Genomic DNA, 20,475 nt, shown 5'->3' with positions numbered 1-20,475 from the left:
TTCGACAAAGGCCTCGCCTCCCATGTGCCGGGTCAGCGCCATTTGGACAGAGCCGATGTTCTCACGCATGTGGGTCGGCAGCTGGGGTGGTCACCGCGTGCGGGGAGAGGATGGGTGACAGGAGGCGGCCCTCGAGAGGCAAAGCAAAGGGCCACCAAGGTGAAACAGAGGTTGCGGGTAGCCGCGCCGGTCCAAAACGCAAAAGCTACATAGGGTCGTTTATGGGTGGAGACGGCTGTTGGGTCACTGCCAGTGTTCCCTCTAAGCTGAGTGAGTGTGAGCCAGCTCACAGTTTTTTAGCCTCCGGCTCACACATTTTTGTCTTCGCTCAGGAAGGAGGGCTCCAGAGCAAAGTAATTCATGCAGTGGCCAAATCGCTCGCTCACAACTTTAATGCCAGGAGCTCGCAAAGTAGAATTTTTGCTCATAAGACTCCACGGCTTAGAGGGAGCATAGCCAACTTAGGGACACTCCATAGAGGCTTCAAGGTCAACCGGCAGGCTTCCATGGTTGAAGTGGGGATTCAAACTCAAGTCTCCCAGTTCCTAATCTGACAGTATAACCTCCACACCACGTGGGCTCCCCGTGAGTAGCAGGGCTGGGGGTGGCCCGCCGTACTCTGCACTTTCCTCTAGTTTGGTGGTTAGGAGCGTGGACACTAATCTGGGAGAACCGGGTTTGATTCCCCACTTCTCCACATGCAGCTGCTGGTGGGACCTTGGGTCAGTCACAAGCAGTGTTCCCTCTAAGATGAGTTAGTGTGAGCTAGCTCACAGTTTTCTAGCCTCAGGCTCACAGATTTTTGTCTTAGCTCAGGAAGGATGTGGCTCCAGAGTAGACTAATTTACGCAGCAGCCAAATCACCTGCTCACAACTTTAATGCCAGTAGTGCACAATGTAGAATTTTTGCTCACAAGTCTCCACAGCTTAGAGGGAACATTGGTCACAAATTCTCTCAGAGCTGTTCTCTCACGAGCAGTTCTTGGGAGAGCTCTCTCAGCCCCACCTACCTCCCAGGGTATCTGTTGTGGGGAGGGGAAGGGAAAGGAGTTAGTAAGCCGCTCTGAGACTCCTTCATGTAGTGAAGGGCGGGGTATAAATCCAATCTCCTCTTTTTCTCCAGCCCAGGATGCCTGTGGTCGATCCTTTTCCCCCCAGTACCCCCACGTCCCAGTTGCAGAGTCCTGCCTTCTGTAGTTGACCTGAATTTTACACCATGGGTTAGGTCCCACAAGTGGTTTTTTTTTTTAAGTGATAAAAAGGGGAAGGGGAGGAAAGGCGGTATAGCCCGTCAGATCTCAGAAGCTCAGCAGGGTCGGTACTTGGATGGGAGACCACCAAGGAAAGCTCTGCAGAGGGAGGCAATGGCAAACCACCTCTGCTTCTCCCTTGCCTGGAAAGGCCCTTGCTGGGGTCTCCATAAGCCGGCCGCGACTTGACATCCCTTCACATACACACATGCACAAGAGGAAGGGAAGGGAGCATGCTACAGCCCGATCTCGTCAGACCTCATCAGCCAAGCAGGGTCGGTACTTGGAAGGGAGACCACCAAGGAAAGCTCTGCAGAGGAAGGCAAGGGCCACTCCCCTCTGCTTCTCACTTGCTGGAAACATTCCATGTTGACTAATTCCGTGTTGTAAAGACGTTGGGTCCTGTTATTAGTCAACACATGTTGTAAAGACCTTGGGTCAACATGGGATGTTTCCAGCAAGAGTTGATAAGTAGTATTTGATAAGAATTGGGGTTGCTACACGCTTAGATAAAGCAAATATTGCGAAACAAATGTTTACATTGCGCAGTATTCGTTAGTGTGTGAGAGATGACAGAAGGATATTCCTTACAGAACTATAGAAATACTTCAGGAAATGTTTTTGCAACTTATCTTTATTGACTCCGTTATTTTTATCATGGATTTTGTTTTTGGAGTTCCACTTCCTCCTGCGGTCTCTCATTTTTTACTTCTACCACCCGGAGATCAGCAGTCCTGACAGAGGGCTCTTTCTGATGTGCACAGAAATCATTGCATTGAGCCAGGCAGAGGAGAGGGGAATCTAAATCTGGCTCAGTCGAGTCCTTAGCATTTGAGGGACGTTCGGATTGCTGTCTTTGGACATGGGAATACAAAAGGGCAGGTCAGGACTTGAGCCTGCTCTTCTCTTTGGGGGGTTGCATTAGAACGCTTCAGATGGCTTTGCGTTGGAAGACAGCCCTCCGCCCTAAGCTGCTGCTTTATCTGGTCAAAGAGTTTTTAATGCATGACCTGCATGAAAAGGGAGCTCCACCGGATGTGTCTAGAGAGATCCGTTTATTGCAAAAAATTAAAAAGCTCTCACTCGACAAGCAGTTGTGCCCCCACGACTGCTTTGGAATTTGTGTTTCCAGCCTCCTTGCCTTTCTTAAGCGGCTTCTTGGGGGGGTGGGGGTGAAAAGTACTGTCAATTTGCGGATGACTTATAGCAACCCCATGCTGGGGTGTCGAACTCATTTGTTATGAGGGCCGGGTCTGACATAAATGAGACCTTGTTGGGCCGGGCCATGTGTGCCATAAAAGGTAATGCCAGGTAGCAGAGAGATAAACTTTATAAAGGACACAGACAAACACAATTAAATATTTTTTAAAACTTTAAATAACACATTTCCAGCAAGTTCGACACCCCTGAAGGCAAGAGACGTTCAGAGGGGGTTTGCCATTGCCTGGCACTGTGTAGCAGACTTGGATTTCCTTTTTCTTTCTTTTTTAAAAGAATTTTATTGATTAATAATTGAGAAACAAATGAAGATGTACATAATGAAGCTATACATCAAAAACGGTTCAGAATATCAGAGTCATTAACCACATTGTAAACATATAAGCATATTAAAGCATACAGTAACAAGTAAAGTAAAGGTAAAGGTTTCCCTTGCTCAAAAGCCAGTCGAATCCGACTCTAGCGTTGCGGTGCTCATCTCCGTTTCAAAGCTGAAGAGCCAGCGCTGTCCGAAGATGTTTCCATGGTCATGTGGCCGGCATGACTAAACGCTGAGGCGCACGGAACGCTGATACCTTCCCACCGAAGCGGTACCTATTTATCTACTTGCAATTTCTTGCTTTCGAACTGTTAGGTTGGCAGGAGCTGGAACCAGAGACGGGAGCTCACTCCGTCATGCGGCACTCGGGTCTCGAACTGCTGAACTACCGATCTTCCACAGCCTGCAGTTCAGCGTCTTAACCACTTGAGCCACCGCAGTGCCACAATAACTTCCTACCAAACATTAAACTATCTTCAAAATGGGAAATGCTCGTAATGTGTTGATAAGTATAGTGCATAGTGTCTAAAAGATGAGGCAAGAATTCACGGCTAATCACTACAGGATTCTAACTATCTAAAAAGGAGCAAAGTGATGATAGATTGGAGTGAATGTTATGAGTGTAATAGAGTGAGATATATTGGATTGTGCGGTTGACATATTCCAAGAATGGACTCCATTTCTCATTAAAATCTTATGATCTGGGACAGATTTCAGATTGCTTCAAACGTTCAGTAATCTTCTCCATAATGTAGTGATCCCAGATTTTGTTGAACCAATTGTTGCAAGTGGGAAATTTCCATTTGATACATTTAAGCTTTTTGCAGCAACTAAGAGACTTCGTACAAGATCCCGTCTTGGACTTCCTTGATGGTCTCCTATCCAAGTAGCAACCAGGAATTAACTCTGCTTAGCTTCCAAGATCTGACAAGATCAGGGTAGCCTGGGCAATCCAAGCCAGGGCAGACGAATAGAGGTGGTTTGCCATTGCCTGCCTCTGTGTAGGTAGGTACCCTGGACTTCCTTGATGGTTTCCCATCCAAATACTCACCAGGGCTGACCTTGCTTAGCTTCCAAGATCTAAGGAGCATGGGCTAGTCTGTGCCCTCTGGGTCAGGGTTCAGAGGGGTACCTGCCCAGTTTGAACAAGCCCCCCCCCCCCCGGATTAGAACTTTTGCCCTTAAATCAAAGCCCCAACCAAACAGACCTGTAGGTTTTCATCCGGCACTAGAGCGCATGTCGGAAGCCCCGATTGTCTCCCAAGCTCGGGAAAAGCAGCTCAACTTTCCACCGTGCCGACTCTGCCGCCTTCCCAGCCGCGCTCTTCTCGCTCAAAGCTGCTCAATCATCATAATGAAAAAGGGGCTTCTTAGCCAAAGCTCTGCTAACTAGAAATTATATACCTGGTTCCGAGAAGATGGATGGCGCCCCTCCCGAAATACGGAGGGGTGGCGGGGGAAAAGCGAGCGCACTGCAAGATTGATCGCACAATTTGAATGGACTACCAGCGACGTTTTTTTATGAAAGGGTGTGTGTGTGTCAGTCAGGCGGGGTGGGTGGGTGGGGGGGACATATTTTGTTTTGCCGCATCTTCAGGTCCTTTGTGGGTAAAGGGCAAAGAGGGACTGGCCAGAGAGGTAGGAATCCTTCGCTCCTGTTCCCCTCAAAAGTAAGATATTTATTGGGCTCCCCAGAAGTAAACCCCCAATCTGCAAAACTCTTTGATAAACGACGGCAAGGCTCGAAGCTTGCGCGTTCAACTGTCGCCAGGGCTCTGCTCCCTAGATATTCCTTTATTCTCTGTCCTCAAGCGTAATAGATTACGTTGTGCTTCAAAACAATCATTCATTCAGACTTTTTAAATTTATCTTTTTTGCATATCCTTTATTGATTCCGAGAGCATTAATACAAGCTGGGCTTCTTCTCTGGAGGTAGAATGGTTTCCTGGCATCCTTTCGGTGATGTGAAGAAGAAGAGCAAGGTCTCGTGGGTAGCGGAGGCGGGATACGGGGACCGCAGAAACGTTTCCTGTGGAATTTGATGACAGGGTGGTGAGATTTGGGGCACGCAGATGCGCTCTTTTTGCGCAGTGCAAAATTTAACTTGTGGGACTCAGTGCCACAAGGTGTGGTAATACCGTGTATCTTAGATGACTTTGAAACAGATGAATGAAGGATATTTAATTTATTTATATAACCAGGTCGGCCCTGGTTATTATTTGGATGGGAGAACTCCAAGGAATACGCAGAGGCAGGCAGTGGCAAACCTCTTCTGAATGTCTCTGGCCTTGAAAACTCCACCAGGGGTTGCCGTAAGTCAGATGTAACCCGACAGCCCTTCCCACCACCAAGGAAATCTGAGGCGAAGACAGGAAGCAGGGTGCAAAACAGTTGGCTGGCGGGGGGCCAGGTAACTTCCTCTCAAAAGGCGGTGGGATTGCAGTGGAACCCCCCCCCCCCTGCAAAGGAGACCTTTGGGAGACCTTTGCAGCACTGGAAAGCTTTTAGAACCAATGCGAATGTACGTTGAAATAGAGGTGGGGTCCTACACTGCGGTGGCTCAAGTGGTGAAGACGCTGAACTGCAGGCTGTGGAAGGTTGGAAGTTCAGCAGTTCGAGACCCAAGTGTGCCACATGACCGAGTGAGCTCCCATCTCTAGTTCCAGCTACTGCCAACCTAGCAGTTTGAAAGCGAGAAATTGCAGGTAGATAAATAGGTACCACTTCGGTGGGAAGGTGACAGCGTTCCGTGCACAGCCTTGGTGTTTAGTCATGCTGGCCACGTGACCACGGAAACGTCTTCGGACAGCGCTGGCTCTTCGGCTTGGAAACGGAGATGAGCACCGCAACCCCGGAGTCGGATTCGACTGGCTTTCTAGCAAGAGAACCTTTACCTTTACTTTACCTACACTAGAGGGGGACCGTCTTGTCTGCTCATCTTCCTCAATCCAGGAGCCTAATTTATTCCAGGCCCTGACCTGGCTGCCCCAGGCCAGCTCCATCACATCAGATTTTGGAAGCTGAGCATGGTCAGCGTTTGGATGGGAGAGCACCAAGGAAGTCCAGGGTCGCTACGCAGAGGCAGGGAATGGCAAACCACCTCTGAACGTCTCTTGCCTTGGAAAACCCTTTGGGGCCACCCTAAATCAGCTGTGACTTGGAGGCACTTTCCACCATCATCAGTTCGGTGAGCCAGTTTGGTGTTGTGGTTAGGTGCGCGGACTCTAATCTGGGAGAACCGGGTTTGATTCCCCACGCCTCCACTTGCACCTGCTGGATGACCTTGGGCAAAGCCACAGTTCTGTCAGAGCTGTTCTTGAAAAAGAGCAATTCCTATCAAGAGCTCTCTCAGCCCCACCTGCCTCACAGGCCCCCTCAGCCCCGCCTACCTCACAGGGTGTCTGTTGTGGGGAGGGGAAGGGAAAGGAGTTTACAAACCGCTCTGCGACTCCTTCGAGTAGTGAAGGGCGGGGTATAAATCCAATCTACTATTATTATTATTATTATTATTATTATTATTATTATTATTATTTATTCCACTGTCACTAAAGATTGAATGCAGGAGGTCAAGCACCTGTTGGAATGGGGCCAGTTCAAATGGAGCTCCTCTGCTCCCTTTGGGTCTTTCAGTGTGTGTGGAGGTGCATTCGAAGAAGAGGAGGAGGAGGAGGAGATTGGATTTATATCCCGCCCTTCACTCAGAGTGGTTTACAAACTCCTTTCCCCTCCCCTCCTCACAACAGATGCCCTGGGAGGTCAGTGGGGCTGAGGGAGCTCTGACAGAAACTGCCCTTTCAAGGACAGCTCTGACAGAACTATGGCCTGCCCAAGGTCATCCAGCAGGTGCAAGTGGAGGAGTGGGGAATCAAACCCGGCTCTCCCAGATTAGAGTCCGCGCACTTAACCGCCACACCAAACTGGCTCTCTGTGTTGTGCCTCAGTGGGTGGAAGGGAAGCTGTGGCGTTGTCGCTCAAGTGTGTGGTTCTGCAGCTCAAGCGTCGAGCCGTCTGGGGCCCTGATCCCTTCCTCACCTGTTCGCGCCCCCTTTTTCTCCTGATGTTCGAAACGTTTTTCATTGCTGAGTTTTCGTTCAACGGCCTTTGCGCGTCGACAGAACAGATACTCCTTACCCGTCACAAAAACGGAGCCGTAGCATTGCAGGCATTTAAAACGTGTGCGCGGAGGGGTCGCAGCGCGCGGCACTCTTTGGGAGGGCCGAGGAAGGAGCGTGCTCGAGTGTGACGAATGAGAAGGTTTTTAAAAGGCTGGCATGTTTTATTGGCTCTCCCGACAGGAAGGCTCCTCTGTTTGAAGCCGCCCTGGGTCAGGAGTAAAACCGCTCACCTGCATCCCAGCAGATGGGACAGGGCGGGTTTTTGACTGCTCAGCAGTAGGAGCGGCAGAGCCGAGGAGGCCAGTTGGAATGTTGGCAGCTTGGCTGCTGCGGATTCTGGGCTCTTGTAAGATCCGCCTGCAGCCTCAGCAGGGAGAAGTGGGTGAGTGAAAAGCACAGCGTACATTTTTGCTAGTAGCACGCTGTGCCCCTTTTTTGGGTATTTCTCTGACCTGGATGGCCCAGGCGAGGCCGATCTTCTCAGATCTGGGAAGCTGAGCAGGATCGGCCCCTGGTTCGTACTTGAGTGGGGGACCACCAAGGAAGCCCAGGGTTGCTACGCAGAGGCAGGCAATGGAAAAAAACACCTCTGAATGTTTATTTATTTATTTATTAGATCTCTACCCCGCCCTCCCACCGAAGCGGCTCAGGGCGGCTTACAGTTTTAAAACCAACATAAAATACATTCAATAAAATTACAAAAAAAAACAAAAAAAACAATTAAAAACCAATTAAATGTGGCGGCGTGATATTATAAAGCGGAAGTGACACCCAGCTCTATCTGATGTTGGGCGGCCAATCGGACTCCGACCCAGAAGATCTTCAGCGGGCCATTCCGCCAGGCTTTTGAGTAGGAGCCGCCGCCGCCACTACCACCACCGCGTAACTGCGGAGCAGTACCGCCGGGTTGGGCTGGTGGAGCAACTGGAACATCGTGGCCCGTGGCGTCCCCCCTCCTGACCTCCTCCTGATATGCAGTGGGGGAGTGTGTAGTTTTAGTCTTCCTGTATCCTGTTAGTTGTTAAATTTTAGCTTCAACTGTTTTCATCTGTTTTATCTCTATTGCACTTTGTGCCTTGTAAGCCGCCCTGAGCCTGTGTGCAGGGAGGGCGGGGTATAAATGAAATGAAATAAATAAATAAAACAAGTGCAACACAACCGATGAAGTCGTTCCTACTGGAAGGCCCGGCGAAAAAGCTCCGTTTCCACGGCCCTGCGGGATGGCTGGAGGTCCCGCAGTGCTCTGATCTCACTTGGGAGCTCGTTCCAGAGCGTCGGTGCCGCCAGGCAGAACGCCCCGGTCCTAGTCGCTGCCAACCTGCCGTCCCTAGGCCCAGGGAGGGCCAGGCGGTTTTGTGTTCCAGATTGCAGTGCTCTCTGGCCCTCAGGTAGGCAGGCCCCTGACCATAAAGGGCTTTAAAGGTCAAAACCAGCACCTTGAAGCGAATCCGGAACGCTATTGGAAGCCAGTGCAAGGACTTCAGCACAGGCTGGATGTGCTCCTGCATGGGGAGGCCCATCAGCAGCCTGGCCGCTGCATTCTGCGCCAGCTGCAGCTTCCGGAGTTGCCCCAAGGGCAGCCCCATGTAGAGAGCATTACAGTAGTCTAGCCTCGAGGTGACCACAGCATGGATCACTGAAGCCAGATCTTTGCGTTGGAGGAAGCGGACTAACTGCCTAATCAGCCGGAGATGGTAAAAGGCTGTCTTGGCAGTGGCTGCTACCTGGTTTGCTACCTTTGACCTGACGTGGAAGGCCCAGACAAGCCCGAACGCATGAGATCTCAGAAACTAAGCTCAGCCCTTGGTTGGGAGACCACCAAGGAAGCCCAGGGTTGCTACGCAGAGGCAGGCCATGGCAAACCACCTCCGGACCTCTGACCTGACATGGATGGCTCAGGACTCATCAGATCTCAGAAGCTAAGCAGGGTCGCCCTTGGTCAGTATTTGGATGGGAGACCACCAAGGAATGCCAGTCGGCTTTGACTTGACGGTACTTTCCACCGTCATTCTGTGCCTGCTTTTTCTTTTTTTTTTTTACACCTCTGCTGCTGTTCCTTTTCAGGTCTCGCGTGCAAGCAAGGCCTTACGGGTATCGTGCCTGGCTACTGAAGGCAGGAACGTTTCGCTTTTCATTTCCTTTTCCTCATTATTATCCCGCCCTTCTCCCAGCTAGTTCAGGGCCACATGTGCGCGAACCTTTCCTCTTCCGTTTTGTTCCGTCAACAACCCTGCAAGATAGGTCAGATCGAGAGAGAGTTACCGGCCCGAGGTCGCCCAGTAGAGGGCCGGCATGGCTTAGTGGACAGAGTGTCGGACTAGGATCCCAGGAGACCCGTGTTCGAATCCCCACTTCTGCCATGGAAGCCTGCTGGGTGACCTTGGGCCTGTCACCAACTCTCAGCCTGGCCTACCTCGCGTGGTGGTTGTTGTAAGAGAATAAAGCAGGGGAGAACAATAGAAACATAGAGCCGGAAGGAGCCCACGGTCATCTAGTCCAACCCCCTGCGCAATGCCGCAAATTCACGGCTACCTCTCTCCCCAACCCCAGTGACCCCCCTGCTCTAGGCCCAGAGGATGACCAAAATCTCCAAGGTTCCCTTGGTGTTGGAATTGCAAGTTGCTTACACTTCAGTCATTACAGAGTTAAATGTTGTTTGTTAGGAAACAGGATGTTACGTTACATAATGTATTCAACGGCGGCGGGAAAGTTTGTGGGAGTTGTTTATCCTAATGAAGTGACCTGTAACCTTTGTATTGGTCAACTAACATCTTGTTTGTGGAAATGCTTTGATCTAGCATTCAGGTATCCACAAGCTTTATGGCCCTTTGTGTGAACCAAAGCGGAAGTTCTCTTCTAGAAGCCAAGAGAATTAGAAAGATGTAGCTGTTAGCATATATTACTGAAAGTAACTGTAAGCATGTAACCTTTTATTTTATTTCTTTTATCCAAAGTACCATACCCATGTTTTATTTTGTTTTTATAGTAAAGATATTTTTCTTTCACTAAGTGTGGCTCTTGTGTTTGGAATACAACCATCGACCCTGAATCAAAGAATCCCAACACTTGGCCAATCTGGCTTGGAAGAAAATCCCTTCCTGACCCAAAAGTGGCCATCGGCATTACCCTGGGTATCTAAGAAAGGACCATGAGAGCTGAGCACTGGGCTCATCCCCTCCTGCCTTTCCTCTCACCATCTGCCTCTGGTCTGAGGTTCTAAGCGGCATTGAATCCTAACTGGGGAGGAAAGCAGGATATAAAGAATCATAGAATGTTAGAGTTGGGAGGGGCCTTGCAGGTCATCTAGTCCAACCCCCTGCACTCTGCAGGAGCATAACCCAAAGAGCCTCACAACAGACCCGAAAGATGGCCGTCCAGCCTCCGCTTGGAAACGTCCAGCGAAGGAGCATCCACCACCTACCAAGGCAGAAATACAAATGCAGTAAGTTTCTGTGGCATGCTGGAGATTGGAACGTGGGTCTCCCAGTCCAATAGTTTGGTGTCGTGGTGAAGTGCGCGGACTCTAATCTGGGAGAACCGAATTTGATTCCCCACTCCTCCACTTGCATCTGGCTGGATGACCTTGGGCAAGCCGTAGCTCTGATAAGAGCTGTTCTTGAAAAAGAACAGTTTCTGTCAATGCTCTCTCAGCCCCACCTACCTCACAGGGTGTCCGTTGTGGGGAGGGGAAGGGAAAGGAGTTTGTGAGCCACTCTGAGACACCTTTGGGTAGTGAAGGGCGGGGTATAAATCCAATCTCTTCTCTTCTTCTTCTTCAATACTTTGACCACTACCCCACACTGGCTCTCAGTTTCATAAGGGGAAGGTCCTCAAAATGAGGTTGATTCTTGTCCTCTATCAGAAGTGGTTTTTTTTAAAAAGGGCGGTGAAGATAGTGATTTTAAAGATGTTAGAATCCAGTGAACTAAATCTTATCAGAATTCCCAACGGACCACCCGCAAGCACTTTTCCTTTGGTTTGTTTTTTAAAAATTCTCCCCTCTCCTTTCTGTTTGCAATTCATAATTAAGATCCGCGAAGACACAGATGAGGGTTCGAGCCGTTAACATCCCATCAGAGCCTCCCGGGGAAAGACAATTTTACAACGTGCCCGTAAGGATTTGATAGCACCTCGTAAATAAATAAATAAATAAAAGATGCAAACACAGCTCTCTCTTCCTCCCCCCCCTCGGATTTACGAGGAGAGCTGGCCTTCTCCGAGAGAAGGAAGGAAACCTGGAACGTGATTAGCCAGCCCTCTGCTCCCAGCGGGGGAAAGGGGGCTGATCAGAATAGCAACTAAACCCCCGTGTGGAGCATCTTCCCGAGACTCTGCCTTCTTTACTGACATTGTGTGAAAAAGACCCTCCCCCTTTCCAAACTTTTCTTATTTTATTCCACACCATCTTCCAGCATTAAACTGAAAACTGCCAGTATTATAGCTCAGAAAATATTGCCGGTCTTGTGTTTGCAGCTTGTAAATCATTCATTTTTTAAAAAAAAATCTATTTGAAGTCCATCCTTAATGCCGGGCCCCGAGGGGGTATCATGTTGCATAGTTATCGTGTTCTAGAGTTTTAATCTGTAATTTTATTCTGTTTTTATACTGCAAAAGTTGTTTGAGTCGTCTGCCTTTATGTCCAGAGGAACGAGTGGGTAGGAGATTTAAAGATATATCTGCCCCCCCTTTTGCAACACAATGCAGTTGGAGAGGTACCAGTTTGGTGTAGTGCTTAAGTGCACGGACTCAAATCTGGGAGAACCGGGTTTGATTCCCCACTCCTCCACATGCAGCCAGCTGGGTGACCTTGGGTCAGTCACAAGTTATTTCACAGCTCTCTCAAGGGCAGTTCTTGAGAGAGCTCTCTCAGCCCCACCCACCTCATGGGGTATCTGTTGTGGGGAAGGGAGGGCAAAGGAGTTTGTAAATCACTCTGAGACTCCCTTGGGTAGTGAAGGGCAGAGTATAAATCCAATCTCCTCCTCCTCCTCCTCCTCCTCCTCCTTCTACAATGCAGGGGAGAAATGTTTAGGGGCATAAAATTAGTGTCTGTAGCGAGATAAGAATTCTGTGCCTTTTAAGCCCTGGGAGGGGGGTCCATTATTCTGAATTTGTGATGGAACTCAAGTTCAGCAACCTTACATCCTTACAGCAACCTTACACCCTTCAGGCGAAATGAACTGGTTCCACACGCAGGGCCAGCTAGACAGGTACAGATCAGGGGTCTCGATGCATGGATGAGAAAGTGCTGCCGGGAGGAAGCGTTGAGATTTGTTAGGCACTGGGGAACTTTCTGGGACAAGCCAAACCCGTACGAAAGAGGTGGGCTTCACTTGAACCAAAAGGGAATCAGTTTGCTCATGATTAATATATTAAAAAGCGGCAGAGCAAACTTTATCCCGGGGGGGAAGCCGACAGGAGCTGAGGAGCCTCTGGTTCTGGTCAAGTCAGTCCAAAGGGGTGATTGCGTAAACATTCAGGGTAATTAGCTGTTGTAGATTTTCCAGGCTGTACGGCCGTGCTCGTGGCATTGTAGGACCTGATGCCAGCGGCTGTGACTGGCATCCTCAGAGGTATAACATAGAAAGATGGAGTACTCTCTGTTCCAAGGTGAGAAGAAAAATGGTAGGTAGGTAATTTATATCTACTCAGGAAGGTAGGGTAGGGCTGTCATTGTCTTGTAGGAGTTTCCCAGGCTGTGAACATGCTAATGGAGGAGCTTTTCTGAGGAGGTTCTTTTGCATGTGGATTGGCTGTTTGAGGAGGTTTCCTGTTTCCTGAGGAGGGTCTTTGCATGTGGATTGGCTGTTGAAATTCTAATCTTATCTGTAGTGCTATTGTCAGACATAGAGCCTTTTGTGTGTTTCAGGACAGGAAACCATGCCCTATTTATTTTTAAACTCCTTTCCTGTTGAAATTGTGTTTATGTTTATGAATTTCAATGGCTTCCCTGTGTAATCTGACATGGTAATTGGATGTGTTGTCCAGCCTTTCAGTGTCTTGGAACAAAATACTGTGTCCTGTTTGAGTTGGGCTATGTTCAGCGACTGCTGATTTTTCAGGTTGGCTAAGTTTGCAGCGTCTTTCATGTTCTTTTATTCTTATCTGAATGCTACGCTGTGTGGTCCTGGTGTAAACCTGTCCACAACTGCATGGTATGCGGTATACTCCTGCAGAAGTGAGGGGGTCTTTTCTGTCTTTTGCTGATCGTAGCATCTTGTAATTTTCTGGTGGGTCTGAATAGTATTTGTAGGTTGTGTTTTCTCATAAGTTTCCCCATCTGATCAGTGATTCCTTTGATATATGGCAAAAACACTTTTCCTGTGGGAGACTGTTTTTCTTCAGTTGTTCGTTTTACCTTTGGTTTAATCGCTCTTCTGATTTCATTCTTGGAGTAGCCGTTTGCTTGAAGTGCGTGGTTTAGATGATTTAGTTTGCTGTTGAGAAAGTGCAGTTCACATCTCCGTCTTGCACCTCCATCTCCAGTTAAAATGACCAGTCAGTAGGTGATGAGAAGAAGGAGAAGGAGAAGAAGGAGGAGGAGGAGGAGGAGGAGGAGGAGGAGGAGGAAAGAAGCTTAGAAGAAGAAGAAGAAGAAGAAGAAGAAGAAGAAGAAGAAGAAGAAGAAGAAGAAGAAGAAGAAGAAGAAGAAGAAGAAGAAGAAGAAGGAAAGAAGCTTTGACTCTTGAAAGCACATACCACAGAAAACCTTTTTTGGTCTCTAAGCTGCGACTGGTCTCAAATCTGACTGTTCTACGGAAGACCAACATGGCTATCCTCTGAAACTAATTACACAAGGAGTTCTGAAAGCGTAAACAAACCAATAAAATCCCGTAGTGGGGAGTGACAGTGCTAAAGGTCCGTGTGAATGCATCTTAAGTCACGGCCGTGTCGTTTCACCCTTCTTGGCCCAGGCTGCAGATGTGCTGAATGTTTGCCTTCTTCCCCCTCCAGGACTTCCAGGTTCCCCCCCCCCCCCCCCGCCCCCAATAAGCAAAGCCTGAGCGAACTTCACAGATGTGCTTCTTCTCAGTCGATGCTCTTTCTTAATTTGCCTTTCCTACCCTGGCATCGGAAATGCAGGCTTTGCAACCGACTCTGTCCTCCCTGTTTGCGTCCCTCTCTTTTCTTTTTTTCTTGGACCCTATCCTAGGGCCATTATTGTGTCGCCCTGAGCAAGGTCTACCCGGTAGCCCCTCCTGCACTGTCCTAGCCAGGGGTCATTTCCTGCAGGACTGAACCACTGCAGCAGTGTGCCTCTAGGGGGCCAGTGGCCATCACCTCCTGAATCGCCAGTGGTTGGCTGCAAGCCGAGCCCCTGCTGCGTTTCAGAAACTCACAGCTCTGCCCCATAGTGCAGAGGTGTCTAACTCATTTATTACGAGGGCCGCATCCGACATAAATGTCACTTTGTTGGGCCGGGCCATGCGTGCCTTAAAATGTAATGCCAGGTACCAGAAATATAAACTTTATAAAGGGCACGGGCAAAGCCAATTAACAGTATTATTGTTTACTCAAAATACAAACAGAAGTGATTGATCCCTAGCAGTAAAAGCAATTGATTTACTGGGGAACCCACAAAAGCCCCAATAAAGGTGTTTAATCACATGCAAGACTAGATTTTTCCCCCCAGGGGATACCGTAAAAGGAGGAGGACCTCAGATTTCCATGCACTCCATTTGGTGTCATACCTCGAGGCTCAACCCTTGAATCTCCAGGAACCCCCCACGCCAGTTTGGTGTCGGGTTTAAGTGCACGGAGTCTAATCTGGGAGAACCGGGTTTGATTCCCCACTCCTCCACTTGCACCTGTTGGATGACCTTGGGCAAGCCATGGTTCTAGCACAGCTGTTCTTGAAAAAGAGCCATTTCTGTCAGAGTTCTCTCAGCCCCACCTACCTTACAGGGTGTCTGTTGTGGGGAAGGCGAGGGAAAGGAGTTTGTAAGCCTCTCTGAGACTCCTTTGGGTAGTGGAGGGCGGAGTATAAATCCAATCTCCTCCTCCTCCTCCTCCTCCTCCTCCTCCTCCTCCTCTTCTTCTTCTTCTTCTTCTTCTTCTTCGTGGGCCGGGTAAGAGCTCTGGATGGGCCTGTTCCGGCCCCCGGGCCTTAAGTTTGACACCCCTGCCACAGTGCTTGCCCCACAGTGTTGTTTCAAGCAGGAGATAGACTGGAGATCTGGCCCTTCAGATACGGATGGCGGGAGCTCTGACTCTCGAAAGCTCACACCCCCAAAATCTTCCTGGTCTCTAAGGTGTGACGGGACTTGACTCTACCTGGTTCATGGATGTGAGCAGAGCAGTTTTGGGCTGGGCCGAGGTGAAGAAGCCTCCAGTCACTGTCCAGAAGCACGCAGCTAAAAGCAAACGGCCTGAAAATGGATCTAGCCGTCCTGCTGCAGACCAGCACATCTACCCATCTGAAACGATTTCCGTGAACCAGAATGTTTTTAATTTCGGGCCTTAGAACCTTAGCCAGTTTGGTGTCGTGGTTAAGAGCGCGGACTCTAATCTGGGAGAACCGGGTTTGATTCCCCCACTCCTCCACATGCAGCTGCTGGAGTGACTTTGGGTCAGTCACAAGCTCTCTCAGAGCTGTTCTCTCAAGGGCAGTTCTCTCAGAGCTCTCTCAGCCCCACCTACCTCACAGGGTGCCTGTTGTGGGGAGGGGAAGCGAAAGGAGATTGTAAACTGCTCTGAGACACCTATGGGTAGTGAAGGGTGGGGTATAAATCCAATCTCTTCTTCTTCTCTTCTTCTTCTTCTTCGTCATTGGCTGTTTGCTTCCAACTCCGTGATGATTTTACAATTCTTGCAAATCGGAGGACGAAGCCACACCTATGCAGTTTGCTATACAAGCCATCTCCTTTCTGGATCTTTTTAAAAACAGGTTTCTAGCACTCGAGACTGAGGGAGAGCTTAGATCCCGGTGACTAGTTGGAGGTCACAAGCCGCAGTCCCCTTGCCAGTGCACGTACGTGGCCAGAACGCAGCCTTCCTCCCCTTTGTTTGACATTACGAACCAGGGAGCTGGCCAGTTGTTTTAATTCTATGAGGAATTGGTTGTTAAGTCTATGTTTTAACTGGTTTTATTGTCCTCCTTTATTGCATTTATTTGTATTTGTATTCTGTTTGTAAAGGTAAAGGTTCCCTTGCTCGAAAGCCAGTCGAATCCGACTCTAGGGTTGCGGTGCTCATCTCCGTTTCAAAGCCAAAGAGCCAGCGCTGTCCGAAGACGTTTCCGTGGCCATGTGGCTGGCATGACTAAACACCAAGGCGCACGGAACACTGTTCCCTTCCCACCGAAGTGGTACCTATTTATCTACTTGCAATTTCTTGCTTTTGAACCACTAGGTTGGCAGGAGCTGGGACCAGAGACGGGAGCTCACTCCGTCATGTGGCACACCCGGGTCTCGAACTGCTGAACTACCGACCTTCCACAGCCTGCAGTTCAGCGTCTTCACCACTTGAGCCACCGCAGCTCCTATTCTGTTTGTAGTCATTGCATTTTTTGATGTAAGGCCCTGTGGGGAGAGTGCGGGGTATAAATTAAATAAACAAATAAACCCTGTGGAGGGGCCGGACTTCAGCAGGGTGTTATGCCACAGACACTCCAAAGTTGCCATATTCTCCAGGGGAACCTATATTTGTGGCCTGGATATACCCTAGGACTCCAGGAGACGTCCAGGCCCTGCCTGGAGGTTGGCAACCCTGCCCCCATTCCTTTAAAGCGCATTAGCCTCGTCTGTCACAGGTGACTAATCACCAGGTCTTCGGTGACTGCTGGGCCCCCCTCTGATGTATCGGTGTTATATTAAGGGCGGAAAGGTACTAAATGAGGCCTCTTTATTTTACATAAATTAGCTCAGGAGCCATGAATCACTGCCACCGACTCTGCTTACACTTCCGCCCAAAGTTTGTTTAACCAAGTTTAAAGGAGGGGAAGGTAGAGGGGGGCAGACTTGGCCGTCACCCTCACCTGCCCTTTAGGGAGGAGCACCGGCCGTAATCTCCCTGCGGGGAGCCCCGCGGGGGCCAAGTCGTGAATTTTCCATCTGAAAAGCCTTTCCCAATATAAAACCCCCCGGACGCTTCTTGGAACCATCTCAGGCGCTCCAACAGCAGCATTCCTCCAGGGGCCGTGACACGCGCTTAAGTGGGAGGGGGGGTTGCTCATCAGGAAAGAGGGGGGCAGTTCGGAAACCTGAAGCTGGGAGCTTCGACAGGCAATGTAACCTAAAACCCACCCTTGGCTTTCCAGCCCTCCAAGATGTCAGCCCCCCGTCTCTGGAGGGCCAGCAACAGTGGCCCAGGGCTCCAGGGCTGGAAGACCGGCCAGACAGCGTCCCCCGCTAAAGGTTCTCCCCAGCATCCCCCGTGCATTTGTTCGGCGTGGCTTCCGTCCAGCTGCATTCTTTCCAACAGTCCCCATTTCCCAGGGGCAGCCCCAATTTCCTGACATCTGTCCTCATTCAAACATTCTCACATGAACACATGAAGCTGCCGTGTACTGAATCAGGCAATTGGTTCATCAAGGTCAGTATCGTATCCTCAGGCTGGTAGCCGCTCTCCAGGGTCTCAGGCGGAGGTCTTTCCCATCACCTACTGCCTGGTCCTTTTAACTGGAGATGCCGCCAGGGATTGAACCTGGGACCTTCCGCATGCCAAGCAGAGGCTCTGCCACTGAGCCACAGCCCCTCTTTACAGCTTTCCAGGGTCTCAGGTGGAGGTCTTTCCCATCACCTACTGCCTGACCGCCAGGGAGCTGAGTTCGAGATCAGCATGCTGATGACCCCACATGGCCGTCTGATCCGTCGTATCTGCCTTCCATTTTTAGCTTCAATACATTGCCCTCCATATGTCAGTAGCAGCAATCGGCAGCTGTAACCCACATGAAAACACATGACGTGGCGAGATGATCCTGAACCAGAGCCTTGGTCCGCCAAAATCAGTCTTGTCCACTCAGACTGGCAGTGGCTCTCCAGGGTCTCAGGCGGAGGTCTTTCCCATCACCTCCTGCCTGCTCAATGTTTAACTGGAGATGCCGGGGCTTGAACCAGGGACCTTCTGCATGCCAAGCAGGGGCTCTTGCCTTGAGATGACAGTTGCAGGGGGGAAGCTCTGAAATGCTGTCGGTTCTTTTGTATGTTTCAGTCACCTCTTCTTGGTCTCTAGAAATTAAGGCTGAACCGAGCTTAGGATCATGTGAAACTTCTGCACGTGTGCACATGGCTGCACCTTACTGCTTCCCCCCCCCATCAGTTTCAATGGCAATAGGAAATGCATTTGAGTTGCAGTTATTCTAGGATGAGAACCACACATGTTTGAGATTGTGGATGGATCCCATAGTTCTGTTCACTGGCAGCAGCTCTCTCTTCCGGCAGAGCGTAAGAACAACAGTAGAGCCCTGCTGGATCAGACCAGTGGCCCATCCAGTCCAGCATCCCGTCTCCCACAATGGCCAACCAGTTCTTCTGGACAACGAACAACAGGGCATAGATCCTAAGGCCTTCCCCTCATGTTGCCTCCTGGCTCTGGGATTCCAAGGTTTAGTGCCTCTGAATGGGGAGGTTCCCCTCAGTCACCATGGCTCGTAGCCACTGATAGACTTATCCTCCATGAATCTATCTAATCCCCTTTTAAAGCTATTTATTCATCTGGCCATCACTACATCCTCTGGTAGCGAATTCCATATTTTAATAAATCTCTGGTTAAAGTAGTATTCCCTTCCGTCTGTCCTGAACCTACTGCCCATCAGCTTCATGGGATCCCCTTCTAAAGCTGTCTATTCCTGTGGCCATCACTGCATCCTCTGGCAACGGATCCCACATTTTAATCACTCATTGTGTAAAGAAAGAACCTTCCCCTGACGTGAGGCGCTCTTCTGGGCAGTTTCCATTAGTGAACAGCTCCAGTCGCTGGACGGGGATATTTGCAGCCCTAAAAATGTCTGCTCAACGTTCTTGAATTTCAAAGGAAGCTGTTAGGGTCAGTTCACAGCTTCAGAGCAGCTCGGCAGGCTGTTCCAGCGCAAATGTCTGCAATATCCCGCAGTCGGGGTAGAGGCTTCAGTGATCCGAGTCCAAAGAATGAAGCTGCAAGGGTGTCCCGATTTTAATCCCTGGAACTTGGTGGGGGGGTGTCCAAACTTACAGTGCTCTCCCCACCACCACCACCACCGCCACAGACATCCAACACGCAGAATGCATTTTAAAAATGGAGCATCGCTAGGCTGGTGCTCTCCTGTTGAATAACCTCTGAGTACAGTTTTAGGAGCTGCGGTGGCTCAAGTGGTGAAGACGCTGAACTGCAGGCTGTGGAAGGTCGGTAGTTCAGCAGTTCGAGACCCGGGTGCCGCATGACGGAGTGAGCTCCCGTCTCTAGTTCCAGCTCCTGCCAACCGAGCAGTTCGAAAGCAAGAAATTGCAAGTAGATAAGTAGGTACCGCTTTGGTGGGAAGGTCACAGCGTTCCGTGCGCCTTGGTGTTTAGTCATGCCGGCCACATGACCACGGAAACGTCTTCGGACAGCGCTGGCTCTTCGGATTTGAAACGGAGATGAGCACTGCAACCCTAGAGTCGGACTCGACTGGCTTTCGAGCAAGGGAAACCTTTACCTTTTTACAGTTTGGGAACGGGGAAGGCTGTATTTCTCCTACGCCCCGCCCCGCCCTGGTCCCTGGCAGAGTGAAGCCACTCAGGGGCTTGGGACTCCTGGGATGTTCTGGGAATTGCCGTTAGCTGGCTGGGATGGGGTGGTGGGGGAGAGCTGTGAAAGCGAGGGAGGCCGGCATGCTCATCAGTGGGAGGGGTCCTGGAGGGAGGGGGACTCTGGAAGCAAGAGGGCCCCTGGGTCTCAGCCCCTGTGTGACACGGAATGTCAGTCTGGATGGGCCACTGGCCTGATCCAGCATGGCTCCTCTTATGTTCTTATGTCTGGAGCAGAGATGCTCTGTGTTCTTGGTGCTTGGGGGCCCCGCAATGGGAGGGCTGGCCCCACTGGTGGACCTCCTGATGGCACCCGGGTTTTGGCCACCGTGTGACACAGAGTGTTGGTCTGGAAGGGCCATTGGCCTGATCCAACATGGCTTCTCTTTATGCTCTTATGTCTTATGCTCTTATGTCTGATGCTGTGTATTCTTGGTGCCTGGGGGTCAACAGTGGGATGGCTTCTGGAGTTCTGGTGGACCTCCTGATGGCACCTGGGGTTTGGCCCCTGTGTGACACACAGTGTTGGACTGGATGGACCACTGGCCAGATCTAACATTGCTCCTCTTTATGTTCTTATGTCTGAGGCAGTGATGTTGTGCTTTCTTGGTGCTTGGGGGGCAACAGTGGGATGGCTTCTGGAGTTCTGGCCCCACTGGTGGATCTTGGCCACTGTGTGACACAGAGTGTTGGACTGGATGGGCCACTGGCCAGATCTAACATGGCTTCTCTTTATGTTCTTATGTCTGAGGCAGTGATGTTGTGCTTTCTTGGTGCTTGGGGGGCAACAGTGGGATGGCTTCTGGAGTTCTGGCCCCACTGGTGGATCTTGGCCACTGTGTGACACAGAGTGTTGGACTGGATGGGCC

General features: G+C 50.2%; 1 protein-coding gene across 1 annotated transcript in view; it reads left to right on the top strand.

Annotated features, from left to right (window-relative positions):
- The window catches only part of ZC3H3 (zinc finger CCCH-type containing 3), a gene marked incomplete at its 5' end in the record, with an annotated part of 348,088 nt that overhangs the window by 315,962 nt on the left and 11,651 nt on the right, over positions 1-20,475 (top strand). The window lies entirely within an intron of this gene.

The sequence above is a fragment of the Gekko japonicus genome, unplaced genomic scaffold (assembly GCF_001447785.1).
Source record: "Gekko japonicus isolate JY-2015 unplaced genomic scaffold, Gekko_japonicus_V1.1 scaffold1481, whole genome shotgun sequence".
Classification (NCBI taxonomy): Eukaryota; Metazoa; Chordata; class Lepidosauria; order Squamata; family Gekkonidae; genus Gekko; species Gekko japonicus.
This window is presented reverse-complemented; position numbering and strand designations above follow the sequence as displayed.